The sequence below is a fragment of the Dermochelys coriacea genome, chromosome 2 (assembly GCF_009764565.3).
Source record: "Dermochelys coriacea isolate rDerCor1 chromosome 2, rDerCor1.pri.v4, whole genome shotgun sequence".
In the NCBI taxonomy this organism is placed as follows: domain Eukaryota; kingdom Metazoa; phylum Chordata; order Testudines; family Dermochelyidae; genus Dermochelys; species Dermochelys coriacea.
Genome location: NC_050069.1, coordinates 206,902,036 through 206,921,402, shown reverse-complemented (window position 1 = coordinate 206,921,402; position 19,367 = coordinate 206,902,036). Strand labels below are relative to the sequence as shown.

The 19,367-nt window shown below is 42.3% G+C and overlaps 1 protein-coding gene across 7 annotated transcripts in view; it reads left to right on the top strand.

Annotated features, from left to right (window-relative positions):
- CREB5 (cAMP responsive element binding protein 5) overlaps positions 1 to 19,367 on the top strand; it is a 359,862-nt gene that overhangs the window by 101,609 nt on the left and 238,886 nt on the right. The gene's annotated exons all lie outside the window — the stretch shown is intronic.

Sequence of the window (19,367 nt, the reverse complement as noted above, 5' to 3'; positions counted from 1 at the left end):
AAGTTTCAACTATCATATTTCCTCCTTAAAACAAAAAAAGAGCAGCAAAGATTTTCCCTCTTTCACACAAATTGTAATGTTGAGACAGGAATATTTTTCTCTTTAAAACTCTTCGGACTTGTGTTGTAATTATGAACAATCTTTCTCAGAATGATAAACTAGCATCAGGTCTGATGCCTAGTAGACATTGTCATGAAGCCTTACAATTTCTGATCTAGAATCATAGCAGGTTAGGGTTGGAAGAGACCTCAGGAGGTCATCTAGTCCAACCCCCTGCTCAAAGCAGGACCAACTTAAACTAAATCATCCCAGCCAGGGCTTTGTCAAGCTGGGCATTAAAAACCTCTACGGATGGAGAGTCCACCACCTCCTCAATAACCCATTCCAGTGCTTCACCCCACCCTCCTAGTGAAACAGTTTTTCCTAATATCCAACCTAGACCTCCCCCACTGCAACTTGAGACCATTGCTCCTTGTTCTGTCATCTGCCACCACTGAGAACAGCCTAGTTTCCTACTCTTTGGAACCCCCCTTCAGTTAGTTGTAGGCTGCTATCAAATCCCCCCTCACTCTTCTCTTCTGCAGACGAAACATGCCCAGTTCCCTCAGCCTCTCCTCGTAAGTCATGTGCCCCAGCCCCCTAATAATTTTTGTTGCCCTCTGCTGGATTCTCTCCAGTTTGTCCACATCCTTTCTGTAGTGAGAGGCCCAAAGCTGGACACAATACTCAAGGTGTGGCCTCATCAGCGCTGAATAGAGGGGAATAATCACTTCCCTCAATCTGCTGGCAATGCCCCTACTTACACATCCCAAAATGCCATTGGCCTTTTTGGCAACAAGGGCACACTGTTGACTAATATCCAGCTTCTTGTCCACTGTAACCCCTAGGTCCTTTTCTGCAGAACTACTGCCTAGCCATTCGGTCCCTAGTCTGTAGTGGTGCATGGGATTCTTCCGTCCTAAGTGCAGGACTGCACTTGTCCTTGTTGAACCTCCTCAGATTTCTTTTGGCCCAATCCTCCAATTTGTCGAGGTCACGTTGGACACTATTCCCACTCTCCAGCATATCTACCTCTCTGCCCAACTTCATGTCATCCGTGATCTTGCTGAGGGTGCAATCCATCCCATCATTCAGATCGTTAATGAAAGATGTTGAACAAAACTGCCTCAAGGACGACCCCCTTGGGGCACTCTGCTTGATACCAGCTGCCAATTAGACATTGATCCGTTGATCACTACCAGTTGAGCCTGACGACCTAGCCAGCTTTCTGTCCCACTTATAGTCCTTTCATCCAATCCACACTTTTTTTAACTTGCTGGCAAGAATACTGTGGGAGACCGTATCAAAAGCTTTGCTAAAGTCAAGATATATCATGTCCACTGCTTTCCCCTTATTCGCAGAGCCAGTTATCTCATCATAGATAGCAGTCAGGTTGGTCAGGCATGACTTGCCCTTGGTGAATCCATGTTGACTGTTCCTGATCACCTTCCTTCCTCCAAGTGCTTCAAAATGGATTCCTTGAGGACCTGCTCCATGATTTTTCCAGGGACTGAGGTGAGGCTGACTGGTCTGTAGTTCTCTGGATTCTCCTTCTTCCCTTTTAAAAAGGTCTGCACTATATTTGCCTTTTTTTCCAATCGTCCATCATCTGATGGTTTAAAGTTTCATTAAGAAAGCTGGTGAGTGTAGCCAAGTTTGCATTGATATATTTTTGGAGTTTTTTAATATTTGTAAACTTCAGGGGCATGTGAACACACACAATCCAAACCTACTGGTTTAGCTCACAAAACTCACTAGAACCTAAACCTGTTAATCTCACACAGAAATGTAAGACATAATCCTATACCTTGAAAGAAGCACTATATTAAGGTGTAACCCACCCCCATCTTATTATTTTTTGGTTTTGACTCTATCAGATTGGCAAGTAAATACTTAAACTCCTCCCAAATAGTTTGAGCCGACTACTAGCCTATATTGTTTAGTTTGCCCTAGATGACCAGTTGGTTCAAATAGCTTTAGAAACATCATTCTTTGGGATACTCTACTTTCTTACCCTTCTCTCCTGGTGTGCCTGTAAATTATTGTCTCACTTGGAGGCATCGTGTATAACCTTCTCATGTAAATGGCAGACTTCAAAGTGGTATTGAAATAGGGAAACCCATTTCCATTATATACCCGAAGTGTGATCAGATGGATCTCTAAAGCAGACTCCTTCTCTAGCCTTTTGTTGAATACCTAAGACCACCTGACAACAACTATAGGATTCAAAGACAATAACTATGTTTTGATTCCTGAGGAAGCAACATCCTCCATCCAAACCTTGATCATGGTGGCACTTTAATTGCCAACAGGCACTTTAATTGCCTTCAGTGGTGTCAGTATACTATTTGCTTTCTTCATACAAGACCAGGAGTATCGCATTACTTTCTGAAGACTGGTTTGTCAACTTCAGATATCTGGTCACAGCAGCACCCCACTAATTCATGCCTAAACCTGAAGTTAACAAGCCATCCTGACCAGCTTTTGTTAAACCATCCGCTGGCATACTCTTTTATCTGGGCTGCTGTATTGGGAAGAGAAGACCACTCAGCAGGAATGATATGGGCCTTCCTGTTGATATCCCCTTTATCAAAGAAATATACCTAGCTAGCCCCATGCCTGAATCATGTTCTGTTCTACCAGATGAGATGGAATATACAGCTGAATCACAAGTACTTTGTGATTGACAAGTTATTTACTATTTGAGGAGGAGTGAAAAATGAATAACTGGTTCATCATGCTTAAGTTGGACACTTCCTCACTGTTGTAGAAGCATGTATGTTGTGTAGTATTATTTTCCCTGGTCTGTGCACACCTTAATAGTGGTTATGAAGTTATGATGGAAATTATATATGTACATCAAGATAATGTTTTGCTTGTTAACATCAAATATTTGAACAGCATGTTTGTTTTACTCTCCATTTACTCCAGTCAAAATAGAGGTTGCATGTGACTAAGTATCCACTCTTTTGTGTAATCTTGCTGAGTTCCTTACAAAAGTGACTCGTGAGTTTGGGTGCCTAGCCAGAGATACCTTAGAGGCCTGTTTTTCAGAAAGCGCTGAACATCTCTGTCTGAAATTCAGATCCTATAAAAATGTGTCAAGTTGGGCATTCAAAATCACTAATCATTTTTCAAAGTTTAGGCGCCATCTATGCTTTCCTGTTTGCTAGGCACCAATGAAAATATTTCTGTACACTATACCATCCAGCTATTTTTCTTTTGACATTTATCATGGTCTCAAAGGGCTAAGTAAGCAACAGACTTTAAGACTCATCAGTTCTTTTCTAGCACTGTTAGGGTCGATGGATATATTCCCCTGTCGTTTGTGTCAAACCTGGTTTTTAAGTGTACCTGTATCTGACTTTTCATAAAAGTCTTCTGTTTACAGGGATTTTATTGTGTTTAAATTGATTCTGTAGATATTCTATGTGGTGTTCAGAATAATTTAAAAAATGCTTTTCATCCATTGCTCTCAAAGTGCTTTAGCAGCATTATTAGTCCAATTTTAAATACAGGGCAATTGTAGCACAGCTATGTTAAGTGACAGTGACTTTTCCAGGGTCATACAGTGAATTTCTAGCCGAGCCAGGAATAGAATGCAGATCTCTGTCACCATATCCCTCATATCTGAACTTCAACAGCTTTCTTGAGTTTGTTTGAACCATCCTCATGATCTATAGTTCTCCAATCCCCAATACACTTAATAACCTCCCATTCTATATTACATTCTGACTACTGATTGTTCTGTCTTTCTGCTTTTAATAATTCCTCCACCTAGAGTGTAGCCTTTCTGATATACTTTAAGATCCAAATTGGTAAGGCAAATGTAAGACAGGATGGATAACAGCCCTTTGGCCTGAAGGCTTTATCTTCCTTTGCCTGAAATAGAGCTGAAGGAGGGTTGTCCTCACGCATTTTCAGTTCCTTCTTCTATGTTTACTTCCTCGTTGTTAGCCAAATATTCTCCTTTCTCCTGGCTTCCAGTAGTGTGGTTAACAGCTCAAACAATGCATTGATAAGATGTGCCACACATTTTTATCCTTTAGCTTCTAGAAGTTGCCTCTAAGTTGGTTACTGTATTAGAGGGGTCGCATTTGAACCATCAGGAGCAGTTAAAGCACCCTAAAAGTGGGGAGCCACAAGTGCCAGAACCATGCCACCCCTTTTTCCTGAATCCCCACCCTTGCGCTGCCTCTTCCTGCCCAAGACTTCACCCCCCGCTCACCCCTCTCTGCCCCCTCCCCCGTTGCTTGCCTTTACAGCTGGTAAAAAGTGGGAGGACCATGGTCCCCTGCTCCCCACCATTCTGGGGCCCCTGAACCCGGCAGAGAAATGGTTCCATGCTCCTTGAAATTGGCACTGTCACCTTGCATTCTTGGACTAGAGATGTGTTACTATTGTACTAGTGCATGATGCAAGAAGTGACACTGACTGTATACATAGGGATGTTAAATGCACACAGTAAAGAAATTAGGAAAAATTGTTTTTCCTTAAATCTCAATTGTAATACAACTAGATGTTGCTTGTAAGAAAGATAGGTATAAAATATTCAGGTGGAAATGTGAATTTCAAGTTGATGGTGTCTCTTTAATTTAATTTTGAGGGTGTCGCAACTTTATTATTGAAACAAAACACAGTTTCAATATCAGAGGCATCATTGCAGCTCCACGGAACATTAATATCATTGTCTGTTCTACCAGTTTATCTGTACTTGTTCAGAGTTAAGCGTCCTTCACTGAACAGTGCCTCTAACCAGGAGAATTTAACTTTTGAAATTTTTCATTCCATTTACCTAGAACTAGGTAATCTGGTCGCCTTCCTGCACCCAAACTTTTTAAAAAAATTAATTGTGTCTAAAAAAATTACAGGTTATACTTGAATCCCCAGCTTGTGCTCATGATTCTAAAAGTTCCCCTCAGTCCAAAAAGTTTACTTTCTCCCTCCAGATCAATAACTGCAAGTTGGTTAGACACTGGGATCTAGGATATAAAATCCATAACTTGCCCTCATGAATCCTGCTCTGGATCCAGGAGGACTGATGAATGAACTTGACCCTCCAAGAAACAGCAGAGCAACAAAATTTTGCGCTGCTCAGGATCTCCTTAAGATCATCCCTTCACTCACAGATCCTTAATCAACCCAGTCCCTTGACTTCTGGACCTTTGAACTTTACCTAACAGAGACCCATGGTGCTTTTTGAGTCACCATTAGCCACTCTCCTGATCCTTCCTCCCCTCACCCGCCCCCCATTGTATTGGACCTTATGCTGCTTCATCCTGACAGTTTCACCAAAGCTGCTACAGCCAGAGGAGCTCAAGAGAGATTTTAGTATGAGCATTTTATTACTGGGCTAGAAGCATTTCTTCTTGACCTTTTATCAGAAAAGTTACATCTATTGGTGTGCTGTATGCAACTGCCTGAATAGAAAATTGTGTGTGTTTTGTAGCTACCAAGCTTGTGCTTCTTGACCCAGCAATCTGCCTGAAGAATGCTCTTGTCATTGTATACAGTCAAGGAGTCACTGCTGTAACTCATGCATGATGCCAATGAAATTAGTTAAGTGCATGTCAGAAAATCTCTAAACAAAGCTTAAGAAATTAGATGCCAAAACATTGTTCAGTGAATTTGCTACTAATAGTCTAGAAATTGCTCACCTAATGTTGAAAAGCACATCTTTAGCTAGTGGTTTCTAAAGACTTGTAATCTAAAGGATTGCCCCAGGATGTCTACTTCATGTGAATAAAAACAAACTTCTCATAAAAGAAAGGAAAGCCAAGTTTTCAGCTAGACGCTAACTGGTTTCTAGATCTGGCAGTCACTTCTGTATGTCTAAGGGTTTGTCTATACAGGTGCTGAGTTTACGAAAAGCTGGGGCGTAAATCTGGTCCGCACTAGCCTGCCGCTCACTAAATGTCCATGCGGACCCTGCTGCTGCACACAAGTTTCCTAATGTGCTTTGATCTCCCCCACTTTGAAATGGGAGTAGATTAAAGCTCATCAGGGAACTTTTAGCGTGTGGCATCAGGGCTCACACAGACACTTAGGGTACATCTGTGCAGGAAAACCAGACCAATGTGCTGTCTCAGAGGCCAAGTCAACTGAGTCTCAGGGCCCAAGTCAAATTTGTGCTGCTGGGGTAAAAGTAGCAGTGTAGGCACTCGGGCTAAGGCTGGAGCCTTGGCTCTGAAACCCAGCGAGGGGGGGCTATTACCTACAAAAAAAATCCAGGGCACCCTGCCTATATCCTACTGAGGACTCAAGGCATGATCCAATCAACTGAGGTACCCCCACCCTTTCCCTTCTGTGGGCTCAGGGTATAAGGCACTATCCTTACCCACAGGGCTCAGGAAGAAACCTGGTCAATTTAAGTACCTGCCCTTTCCCTCAGGGCTCAGGGCTTTACGGGTCTGCAGAACCTTTTCCCAGTGAGAGAGCCTTACACAGCTGTGCTCTAAACATTTATTTATTAGCAACACACACAGAATACACGTATCAAGCAAATCTCTTATGCTTGTGCTTATGCACTCCCACTATACAGACAAAATTGATCTGGTGGCCAGTCAGGATCCTCTCGTCTGTAGGTTTCCAGTGATCCCTCTGCATGTCACGGTCGTGCAGAGGGGTCAGAATTCTAGCAGATTGATGTTAAATTCCAGTCGAAGATGCTTCCCCAAGAGCATTGTTTTTTGTTACATTATATAGGTTGGGGTCTCAAACACACTGACTGTATACATAGGGATGTTAAATGCACACAGTAAAGAAATTAGGAAAAATTGTTTCTCCTTTTTCCTTACATTATATAGGTTGGGGTCTCAAACATGCAGCCCGCAGGGTTATTTCCTGCAACCCGCCAAGCTCCCTGTGGCCCCTCCCCCACCCCCTGGAGTTATTTCCTGCGGGCCGCCAAGCTCCCCTCCCCTGGCTCCCCCTCCCCCGGCACCCCCTCCCCCCAGCATGCCGTGTCCCCGCTCCTCTGCCTACCTCCAGAAACTTCTCTTTAGCACTATACAGGAGGGACGGGAGGAGTGGGGAGCCACGTGCTCAGGGGAAGATGCGGGGCAGGGGCGAGGATTTGGAGAAGGGGTTGGAATAGGGGCAGGGAGGGGGCGGAGTTGGGGTGGAGACTTTGGGGAAGGGGTTGGAATGGGGGCGGGGAAGGGTGGAAAGAGGCAGGGCAGGAGTGGGGCCTCATGGAAGGGGTGGAGTGGGGCTGGGGGCAGGGGCAGGCGGGTGTCATTGATGTGGCCCTCGGGCCAATGTACTAGTCCTCATGTGGCCCTTGTGATGATTCAAGTTTGAGATCCCTGATATAGGTAAAACTAGCTACCTCCTTTAACTTCACTGAACCTATCACATTATACAGTACTCCTAGGTAAACTTTAACCAGTCATGCACTGGCTCCTATGTTTTCTCCTCCCTGCTCACTCTTTTTACATTTTATCTCTCATGCCCAAATTGTAACTTATTTATGACCTTCTTTGTTTGTGCAGATGGTCAGCATAAATTCAGTGGTCAGAGCTTATCTTATCATTTTACCAATTTTTGGGGGTCTTTTTGTTTTTTCCCTAAACTTCTCAGTGTGTGGGTGTCTCTACTTTACAACCCTTGGTGTTAAAACTCTTGCTAGGGTCATTCCTGAGGTGGGGCACCTTAGCAGCAGTGGAGCATTTTTCCTTAATTTTAGTGGTGAAATCCCTGAGTTTCACCCAAGGCTGGCCTAGTATGGAGGTGAGTTAAATCTCAGGCCTACAGGCCAGGGTCTCAGAGCCTGGGCTCCAACCTACAGCCCAAGCCCTAACGTCTGCACTGCTATTTTTAGCCCCACACTGCAAGCCCCGCGAGCCCAAATCTGTTGACCTGGTCTAGGAGACTCGCTGCCATGGTGTGGGATTTTGTGTGTGCTGTGTAGACATACCCAAGCTAGTGCAGGGTAGATGTACACCCCAGCTTGCCATGAGCTAAGTGTTCATGTAGAAAAGCCTTAGCTGATTGCCCTATAAAAACTGACATGTACCCATTTTGAGTGCCAACTTCATATGTGCAATCAGTTTTGTCTTTAAAAATATAAATAAATAATAATGGCTGTGCGAAACCACAGGCTAGGGCTTATAATTTAGCCTTCTGAAAATAGTTTTCATACTTCTTAACATAATAGTGAAGTAACTACAGTGTAGTGTTGAAGGCTGAGAGGTAGTGTGATTTAATAGATAAGGCATTGGACTGAGAATCAGGATCCCTGGATTCTGTTCCTGACTTTCTCATTGATCTGCTTTGTGATTTTGGATTTGTCACTTTCTCCTCTATGCCCCCTTCCATCCTTTCTCTGTTTTGTCTATTTAGATGCTAAGCTCTTTTGGGACAAGTACTGGCTCTCCTAATGTGTCTAAATACTGCCTAACTGAGTGTCAGTTGAGGTCTTTAGGCACTATTGTAGTACAAATAATAAATAATAAGCAAATAGGATGCTAGCAGATTTCTTTGGGGTTTTTTTACATTGATCTAATGGGACCATGCTCAGACTCTCAGTATAACATTATAGACATAACACAGTGTTTCTTTAAACAAAGTTCTATAGAGAATGCATTTTCATGTAAATACGTTCTTTATAGAAAGGTTTGTTGTTTTTTTTGTTCGGTGTTCCATCTGCTCAAGAAAGTAGATTTAAAAAAAAGCTAACTCCAGCATGGCATATAATGTTTCATTAACAGACCTAACCTTGTTTATTTGCTTTTTAAAATTGTATTTAGAAAAGGAAATCAGTTTGCACCACTGACATGTTGCCAGATTCCTGTTTATAAATGCTACAATACGCAGGTTGGAAGAAAAAAAGATTCAGTTTATGACTTTATCATTAAGTTTGACAAAATTTGTGTATAGAACCATGCAGCCAATTGTATTTCCCCTGCTCTGCAGCTTCCAATTAGCAGGATGCAGTGCAGTATCCCAGTGCAACATACACTAAATGACCCTAATTGTACCATGCACATTTAGTGTTACTGAGGTTTATTTGAACATAAGAAGCTCTTTGTTTTCTGTACTGTTTGAGTGACTATCCCAGGCAATTCATTGTGTGTGAAATAAATAACCCTTAGCAAAACGCAGCATAGCTGTAGTAAACTTTGTGTCATAAGCATGCAGTATATCTTTTTTTTTCCCAGCTAGGAAATTATTTTCCTTTAAAAACTTAATCTGTAATATCGAGATTGGTGAGACATAGCTTTGCTATTCCAAAATTTCTTCTTCCGTTAAATGCTTCCACTAATTTCCCCCATATCATATTTCTTTTTTCTTTCCTGTAGTGTAATGGCTTATCATAGGTACATCTGGTGCATATTGTATATTACTCCATATGTAAAGAAGGCTTCAGAACATATGTCAAAAACTTAGTCTGTAGAGACATGCTGAAAAGGGCAGGGGATGGATTGTGGGGGGAGGCCTGGAAGACAAGGGGCATCTTTCAGTATTCATTTCCACTGGTAATTAGAGGGAACCACTGAATGTCTGTAATTAGATCATGTCACAAAAATTAAGATAAAAGACCAAAAGCACTAAATCCCCTGCATTTTCCTCAGAATATCAGAGGAGTCAGACAGCATTTGGTTGGGGCTAGCAGCCACAGTGAATGGTCAATGTGGGAATCTTAACACACCATGGAAAGGTTTCAGAGTAGCAGTCGTGTTAGTCTGTATTTGCAAAAAGAAAAGGAGTACTTGTGGCACCTTAGAGACTAACAAATGTATTTGAGCATAAGCTTTCGTGAGCTACAGCTCACTTCATCGGATGCATTTCCACCAAATGCATCCAATGAAGTAAGCTGTAGCTCACGAAAGCTTATGCTCAAATACATTTGTTAGTCTCTAAGGTGCCACAAGTACTCCTTTTCTTTTTACACCATGGAAAGGAGTTTTTGATGTAAAAGTTTTCTCTGAAGGACACAAGGAGGAGCCCAAAGAAAGTGACTGTGCTCCACTAAAAATACCAAGGCAGTTTTCAACTGGTGTAAATCAGCAGGGCTCCATTGAACCCAACAGAACTATGCTGATAGCCAACCGCTGAGGATCTGGCTATGAAGGTGATTGAAAAATGACTGGAATTGTGAGACTGGTGATCTAGAGAGTGGTGTTAGAACCTGACAGAAACAACAATTACCTCTGCGCTCCAGTTCACCAAAACCTTCTGAGGGTCTGCTCCTGTCCCATTGAAGTGGAACAATTGCATTTGGGTGAGATTCTCACCCCCGTTCTGGCCCCTTTGTGCTTTGTAAAAGGGCTAGAGCAGCATAAAGGGGTCCTAAAAGCCCCTGCTGCTGCTGGATGAGGATTCCTCCAGCAGGGCACTGGGGAGAGAGCTGTAAAGCTGCCTCTTGAGAGGACCCCTTCCCGAGCCCTGGTGTAGAGGGTGTACTAGAGGCAGGACCTGGGGAAGAGAAGCATGTTGAGGATGTGCTACAGTATTCAGAACTATGGTGGTTCCAAGCTGCCCTGTATCCCATAGGATAAGGTGAAGGAGCTTTCCGTAACATAGCTAAGCCACTAGCACTGTCTTAAATTATGGTGGCAGCAACTCCAGACCCCTAGAGGGGTTCGGGAGGGCACAAAGGTGACTTAGCCTTATCCTTTCCACCCCTGGACTAAGAGGTCTGTACCATGCTTCTGAGGACTTTTCTTTATTGCAGTGGTGGCTTGAGCTATAGAGTTTTCCCTTAACCCAACTCCCCTTCCCACACAAAAATCTCTAGCTTGAGTTCGATGGCGCCTTTCAGCAGACCTATCAGGGGCATGGGTTGAAGCTCAAGTGCTGCTGACACTCCAGCTGGTAATACAGTGGAGATGCAGCAGCTAGAGTTACAACAATTCATCAGCTGCTAATCCAGTCACACTGGGCTGCTCATCAAATCATTCAGTGTTGCTGGGGTATTTGCTTTCCAATGTGGTCATTCTCATTCAAGCTAGGCTAGGCTGTCATGTGGAATAGCTCAAATGTAGTAACACTAGATACCTTTTTCAGTGAAGACAAGACCTTAGAGCTGCAGCACAGAATTACACCCGTTGACTTCAGTAGAGTAGGATCAGGCTTTAGTTTTTACATTTAAAAAGATAATTTCAGTATTATTGCCGGACATCCTTACTGACCTTGACTCACCCTTTTTCAGACTGTGGTGCACCTCAGGAAGGCTTTCTGATAACATCTTGTAGAACGTACTATGTAACCCAGTGTATAACATCTATTACAGGTACGTGTATACAATAATAAGGATAAAAGGAAGAAATTTAAAAAGAGTTCCTTATTTGTAACTCCTCCAAGTAAACCAGTATCTCACGGGTAGCTCTTAGGGTCTCTTTTCTAAAATTGTAGATCTTAACTCCCTCCCACCCCACCACCTTTAAGTGTAAAGGGAGTTTTCCCACAGGTTCTGTGATGGATACCTAGGGTACAATTTTCAAAATTGCTGGAGTGACAGCCTCCAAATTTCAAAATTGCTTGAGTTACTTAGCCTCCCATTTTTCAAAATAATTTAGTCACTTAGGCTCCTGAGTCCATTGACTTTCAGTGAGACTTAGGTACCTTAGACTACTTTTGTGCTTTTGAGAATGTTACTCTTAGTGTCCAGATACTTCAATCATGGGTGCACTATAAATACCTACAAAGATAGATAAGTATAGCTTCAAGGCCTGATGACTTCAGTGAGTGTAGGATTGGTTCCCCTCCACCACTGGTATATCTATTTATTACCTGTGGTTCTTGAGAATACAGCGTATTTTGTAACATTTCCCCCCGTCCCCCCACAGAAAATCACATTTGTAACATGTGACTGAACAGTCTTACAAGAAGTTCAAGAATACAGGAACACACTTAATGCTCCTGGCCATTGAATCTTCAAGTAGTTGTGCAGCTAGCTGTGCTGTGTATTCGGGGAGAAAATACCAGCTCCCCCACAATGTTTCTCCTCAGTTCTGTGATGTGTCAGTAGCAGCTTTAAAAGAGTGTCCATTTTATATTCTGGCTTTTTAGTAAGTATTTCATTCTCTTTGAAATGTGTGAGAAATAGATCCTTTAGCATCACTTTTGGTACTTTTATGTGTCAACCTTTTTAATGACTTCATACCTTGCACTAAGGAAGGGAATTAAATGGATTTAAGTAGTCTGCAATAGGATATTCCTAGTGCTCTCTTCCTATGCTTAATGTTACTACACAGCATTTTTGAAAAGCTCTTTGCTATGTGCTTAATGTCCTTTTCACCTTTCTAGTGCCTTTTCCCATACAAGCTGTACAGATGTTACAGTTTGAAAATGTATTTTATTATACTCTTCATCTACTCACCTCTACCCTGTTTCCTGCATGCCCATTCTTTTCTTATTTCCTATAAACTTTAAATTGACTTTTTCCCTGTCTCCTTTCTATATCATTAGCAAAAACAAGTCTTGGGTTTTTTTGCAGTCAGTTTTTTGTGCCAGTTCCTCTGTTGGGGTTGTTCAGCGTGTACAAGCTCATGCATAATGGTACAAAATTTGGCCCCATGTTTATGGTTCAGTGGATGGGCTTTGGGAACAGATAATGCAGCTGTATTCTTTGTCTTTACCAGAATTGATTTAAACAATGTGGAACTAAAATATCAATTTTATCACCAGGCAATTGTAGTGAGGAGATTTGGTATCTGGATTTTAAAAGACGTTCCTTCCCATTCCAGAGAGAGAGAGAGAGAGAGAATTAAGATCGAGTTAGTGATTTTGATCTCTGGTTACATACAGCTATAAGCACTCTGGTGAAATACGTTGCTATTAAATTACCGAAGTTGCTCTATAATTTTATTTGGCAGTGGCCTCCAAGTTTCTGAGAGAGATCCTTAGTTGTAAGCAGGTCTCATTCTAGGATAGTGGTTCCGGAGTTCTAATCCATCTCTTCATGCAAAAGTGTGTGTGTGTGCGCGCGCAGTTAAGGTTGTGTTGAGAACTCCATTGTAAGGCTTATTTTGAGGAAAGCACACACACCGCTCTCATTTAATTGCAATAAGTTAATGGTTTGAAAATTTCTGTGTGTAAAATAGGCTAGAAGAATATTATCAGAGAGTTAAAAGTGTTTGCGGGGGGGGGGGGGGGATGGCTTAGAATATTTCTCCTTAATGGTACGTGTGGGCATTAAACTTGGTATCACAATTGTCTATGTAACCTTATTGTAGCTTGTGATTTCCATAATTTTAATGTTTTTTTAAATTTATTGTATTAATGGATATGCTCAATGATACATTTTTCACTTGAGTTACACTTAGCAACCTTAATAACTTGATATTTTCTGTTTTGAAAAATATATATATGTACATGATACATTTATTGAAGAAACATACAAAGTTGCAATGAGCCAGATTCTGCTTCTATTAATGTTAATGGCAATAGACCTATTGACTTTAATGATTATAAAATATTTTGCAAAATACCCATATGTTGTATGCAGTTGGTCTAGGTTATAGGTGGGAGTCCCCTTTACCAAAGAGTGACTCTTCAACCACTGCAGAAAAGCTCATTTTAAACAGGAAACTCCTACATGATTTGTTGCCCATTTGTGTATGCTGGTATGTGCTATACTTACTAAAAAAATGTTTGAAGACTTGGTAGCTGAAGGGAATAGTAAGTAGACACAGAGCAAGTCTGTAGTCCAAACTCCAGGTCCAGAGGTGGTGAGCAATGAGTGAAAATCAATGTCATCTAATGGGTGCTTAGTAGCCAATAAAGAATGAATCCATATTCTGTGTTCTGTGTGCTAATGGACAGGTATCCTTATTGCAAATGACATCAGTTGGCTGCCTATTGGCAGTCTCACCAGAGGAGGTACTATTAAGAAAGGAAAGGGTAGTTTATCTCCTGACTATTGAATTGTTTGTTTCTTTCCTTTAACTACCACTAGGATGTCCACTAGTGGTGTTTGGGATGTGATATGTACACCTGTCCACTAGACCATGGAAAACAGACCCCTAGAGACTTCTGCCTCTAGAAGAAAAGAGTTATCTATCAGACAAGCCATTGAATATGGGAGAAAAATGTCTTGGGGACTTGGGGAATGTCTCTTGGAAACATAAGAAAGGGAGAACACTATATTTAGCCCCAAATCAGTCTGACTCAGTGGTCTATCATCCTGTTGTAGGGGAGAGGGAATTCCTAGTAGCTTTAGAGGAAGTTATGTTTATACATCTTCTTGTGCATTAAGTTTATATATAATCTATAGATCAGGCAACATATTTAAAGGATAAATAATATTAAATATGCAATGGAGTGCACCTGGCCCAGGGGTCTACTGTAAAGGCTTTGCACTGTTAACCAGGAAAGAAGGGAGACCTAGATTTTCTGTTCCCAGTCCTAGTCTCTCTCCTCTTTGTTGAGAAGTGACTAGGAATTTTGACTGAGGCACTGTATTTAGCCCCTGGAGAAGATAAATCATCTGTAGCTCTTCAGGACAGAGACCGTCTTTTTTTGTATCTTTCCAGTGCCCATTCCTGATGAGAACACACATGTATAATAAAATGATTAATAATAACATAGCTCAAAAATGTCCTCTGCTGGATGGTCTGGAATAGTGCCAATTAGAGCTGGTCGGGAAATTTTTGACAAAACAGTTTTTCATTGGGAAAGGTTTCTCAGGACAAGGATGGAATTACTGGTGTGAGAGAACGGCAAATAGCCCATTTGTTATGTGCCTTAGTCAGCAGGCTATTGGCTATGCTAGGTGGTCTCTCTCTCTCTCTCTCTCTCTCTCTCTCTCACTCTCTTTTTTTTTTTTGGTCAAAAAACTTCATCAAAGATCTCAATTTCATCCCAATGTGAAATGGGAAGATTTTTGAAATCTTGAAAGTTTTCACAGGCCAGGAATTCCATTTTCCATCCAGCTCTAGGGCCGATGGCTTCTGAAGGGAATCTCATCCACTCAGCTATCTTCTCTCAGAAATGTGGTGGCAGTGATACAGGCATGATCCTCTGGCCATCCTGATTGAAAAGCATGCAGAATTTCTTGAAAGAAAATATAACTGGAGACCAACACAACTAAATAATGATATAATCATTAGTTTGGGTTTCTCTGCTTTACTCGCTGCTGCTGTTAGAATTTTTTTCCTTGGTATGAGGGCCTGCAATCCCTTGTAATAGTGTCTGCATTTAAATGAAACCTATTAAAATTTTTTTTGGAGCAGTTCAGATCTATTTTGGATCCGGTTCAGGGGTCAGCATTGATGCAAACACATTTTGACTGCTCTGTAAATTCATAACCATCATACAGATGCAAATAATTCTTAGGTTGCAAAACTCTCTACTTGTAAATGTAAATCATGCCAAGTTTAACATTTCATTGGGAAATCTCAGGCTTTCTTTTTTGTCAGTTGGTACCTAGGTACAGATCACACCTGACGACAGCACTTGCATTACTCACAGGGATTAATTCATTGGATGTTCCCACAGGTATTTTAGTTTTTCATCCCTCATGCATTTTACCTATCTTTGACACCCCAATGACAATATGAGATGTTTATTTTAAATAATTATAATTTTCAGACTGCATCACAAGTTTATGCTTGTAGGCTAACAATTACAGTTATAATATCGAGTGTGCAATCAAGGCTTGTCATACACATTGTAACTCAAAGCATCAGTCTCTCAGGGAGAGTGTGAGACAAGTAGAAGAAAATGAAAACATTGAATAAATGAACGGAAACTCTGACCCCAGTCCTGCAGTGAGCTCTGCCCTTGCAGGACAGAAGTGAAAGTCAACAGGGATCTGCACAGGCACAGGGGTCTGCATGTGTGGGGCTCATTACAGGATCAGTACATGTCTTTTCCCCGTGTGTGATATAGTACTTTTTGCTTGTTGGCCTGTTTCCCTTTGCATATTATGGGTTCCCAAACTATACATCCCGAAGCCCTACATGGGTGGAATGAGAAAAAGTGGGATAGACGCATGGAAGAGAAAGCATCTCCACTGCTCTTCCCCCTGCTCTGAGTCCAAGCAATTCTGCTCTGCCACAACTGCAGTGCATACTCAGGCTGGAGGAGAAACTTAAAAGGAGTTCACTTGTGGGCAGCTGGTGGAGGTGAGAAGCTCTGCAAAAGGAGCGCTATGGATGGCCCAGCTGCCAGGGCCCTTGCAGGGAAAAGGATCTTGGGCATTTGCAAGGATGAAGACTTCTTTGATTTATTTTGTTTACCCATGTTTGCTTTCTCCTCTTGCGTGGGGAGGCTGGTAGGAAGTGATCCAGGGAGGCAGTCGCATATCACCCCAGGGAGCAGGACTCAACCGCCTATCATTGGACCCTGGTTTGAAACCAGAGGAGAGGGTGGGCCTGAGTTCCCCTGCCCACCCTGTGACAGGGCTGGAGACAAAAAGCCAATCTCTGATACTAAAGACTCAGGACTATAGAAACCCCATATCCTAGAGAGTCCTGACTCTGAGACTTTAACCGGGTGAAGCTTGAAGCCCCTACTGGGCAATGGAAAAGTTGTTAGGCTCTACATACCCAAGAAGGGTTGGACACAGCGTGTGGCCAACCGGAGGCCTGAGTCACAGAAGGGGACAGATCACTACAGGGTCAGAGTGGCTATCAACTGGAGGTGCCAAGACAGGTCACCTGTGAGAACCTCACCAGACCCCACTAGCAGCACTTGTGGGGAGCAGATCCCTTCACTGGTCAGTGACAACAGTCTAGTAAGCAGAGGTTGACTGAACCTCAGAGATCTGTGTGGGGATGTATGTTGCTGCTTCATGCAAGTAGCCCCTTCAGGACAGGAAGTATGTGCAGGGAGAGGAGTCATGCTGCCAATGACAAGAGGCTGTGTGGCATGACAGAGGGACCACATCCTGTGTGGATTACGTTTATTTCCTCTGTGGCTCCTGCTTAGATCCACGGGTAGGAATGCCATACCTCATTCCTGCTCTGTAAAGCACCAGACCTCTCTACATTGAGCAAAATATTTGTCAAACTCCACAAAGAGAACAGGAATCTGTGTTAGGTCTGGTCTTATGTAACATCCTAATGATCTAGAACAGCAAATAAATGGCATGTTAGTAAAACTTGCAGATGATACTAAATTGGATGGAGTTGCACTAACGAGGACTGAAATAAAGCAGAGAGACCTGGAGAAATTAGAAACATTGGCAGAAAGTTTATTGAAATTCAGCTCAGAAAAATTAAAGCAAATACTGTTTATTGGTGAAAAACGAATCCACGGAGAAATCCTGGGAGCTGGAAATGCTGAAAGAGACTTAGTCATGACGGGGGCAGCAAATTAGATGTGATTTTTCAGTATGATATGGCAATGATAAAGGTCAATGTAGTTTTGGACTATGTATAGAGAGGCATGATGCCTTTGGTGGGAAAGAACAATCCTGTGCCACTACTCCTGGAATATTTTTCAGCTCTCTGCACGTTGGGGCTGAGGTACTACTGTGTGTCTGTACAGTACCTAGCACAGTGGAGCCCCAATGCTGGTTGGTCCCCAGGCACTGCTAAACATGATTAATTATTACCAGAATATTATTGGCAAACTGGAGATATTTCGGCAAAGAGCAACAAATAAAGGGGTCTGGATGGTTGGGGTTTAGAAGGAAAGATTACACAAATTCTAGATGTGCATCGTGCATCTCTAACTTGTCTGGTCATTGATATGAACAGAATATTTTGCTTGTATTATTATTTTATTTTATTATTAACATTTACAGTTATTCATTGCTGATAGTTAGGGTTTCACTGCACAGACACAAGAAATCCATTTGGCTCTGGTCTTGATCAGAAGCTTAATGAGTGAATATGTGTCTTTCCATTTACTTAGGTGGACTTGGGATCAGGCCTGAAATGAATACAGTTTAGAATTCAGGCCAGGTGGACTGATGTCTCTCTGGATTCCTGTCAGATTGTGCAGTCAGGGTTTGGAAATCTGGGCGAGGTGGAGAGTGATAGATACAACATTAAAAATACCACGTGTTATGTCATTCACTTCATGGGCCATGCAGGAAACCCCTCTGGCTACAAAAGGACTTTGAAGCGCAGCATAGGCACTGGGATTTACTTTCTCCTGGTTAGGTTTTATTTGTAATTAGCAAACTATCAGTGACATCACCATCACCTTTGACCATCATAAATTCTTTGTTGCCTTTCCTGTCAAAGCAGCTTCCAAAAACCTTCCTCCAGAGATCCCAGTAAACCTGTTTTCTTGCTCCTCACTCGCTAGGTCTGGTGTTACCAGGTGTTTTTGTGTTTTACTTTGTTAACCTTGCTGTCTCTGTTGCACCTTAATTTCCAACATTCCAGTTCTGTTTCCCTTCCAATACTGCTACTTGCTTAGTATGGCTTGACATGATCTCACAACAAGCTGGATATTAGCATATTATTATTATTTGATATTTTATTTTGATGTTGTTCCCCTACCAAAACTGGGTCAAGGCAGAATTGTGCTAGAAACCCAGTTTTACTTTTGAATCTTGAGTATTGTAGTCATCATAGAAGATAAATAGTAGTATTTGATTCTAAGTGGGAGAAAAGGGTAATAAGGGGATTTATTTTCATACCTCTTATTGAATGATGCACACACACAACATGCATTAGTTGGCCGAGCTTCCAGAAACTTTACGCTCAACAGCGTTGGTCTGTTTGTTGTGTGATAACTTTTGAATGCCACATCCAATCAATTCCAAAATTTTAGGATATGTTCTGGGTATCAATGGACATTTTGGGGAAAACTGAAAGGGGAGGAAATGTTGGACACCTGGGGTATGTCTATACTGCAATTAGATACCTGCGGCTGGCCTGTGCCAGCTGACTAGGGATCACAGGGCTCAGGCTAAGAGGCGGTTTAATTGCAGCATAGATATTCGGGCTCAGATTGCAGCCTGAGCTCTGGGACCCTCCCACCTCAAAGGGACCTAGATCCTGGGCTCCAGCCCGCCCCCAAACGTCTACACCGCAGTTAAACAGCCCCTTAGCCCTAGCCTTGCAAGCCCAAGTCAGCTAGCACAGGCCAGCTGCGGGTGTTTAATTCAGTGCAGACATATGACTTAAGTCCCTGCTATTTGATTAGCACAGCCACAGCTTCAAGCACCTCTGCAATTATCTATAGCTCAAACAATTGGTTGATGGTAATCAGCATAACAGTACTTCTGCTCATCCTCCCAACAGAATTTAATATGTTGACACCCTGAATAACTTATTTGTTGATGGCGCAGGGGGGAAATGGAGGGACATAGGGTGCTCCGAGTCCCTGACCTGTGGGCAATAATGGGGGTCCCTATTATGTGGGAGCTTGGAATGGGGGAGAAGGGTGAAATGGAGGGAAGAGAATAATAAGAGTTCACC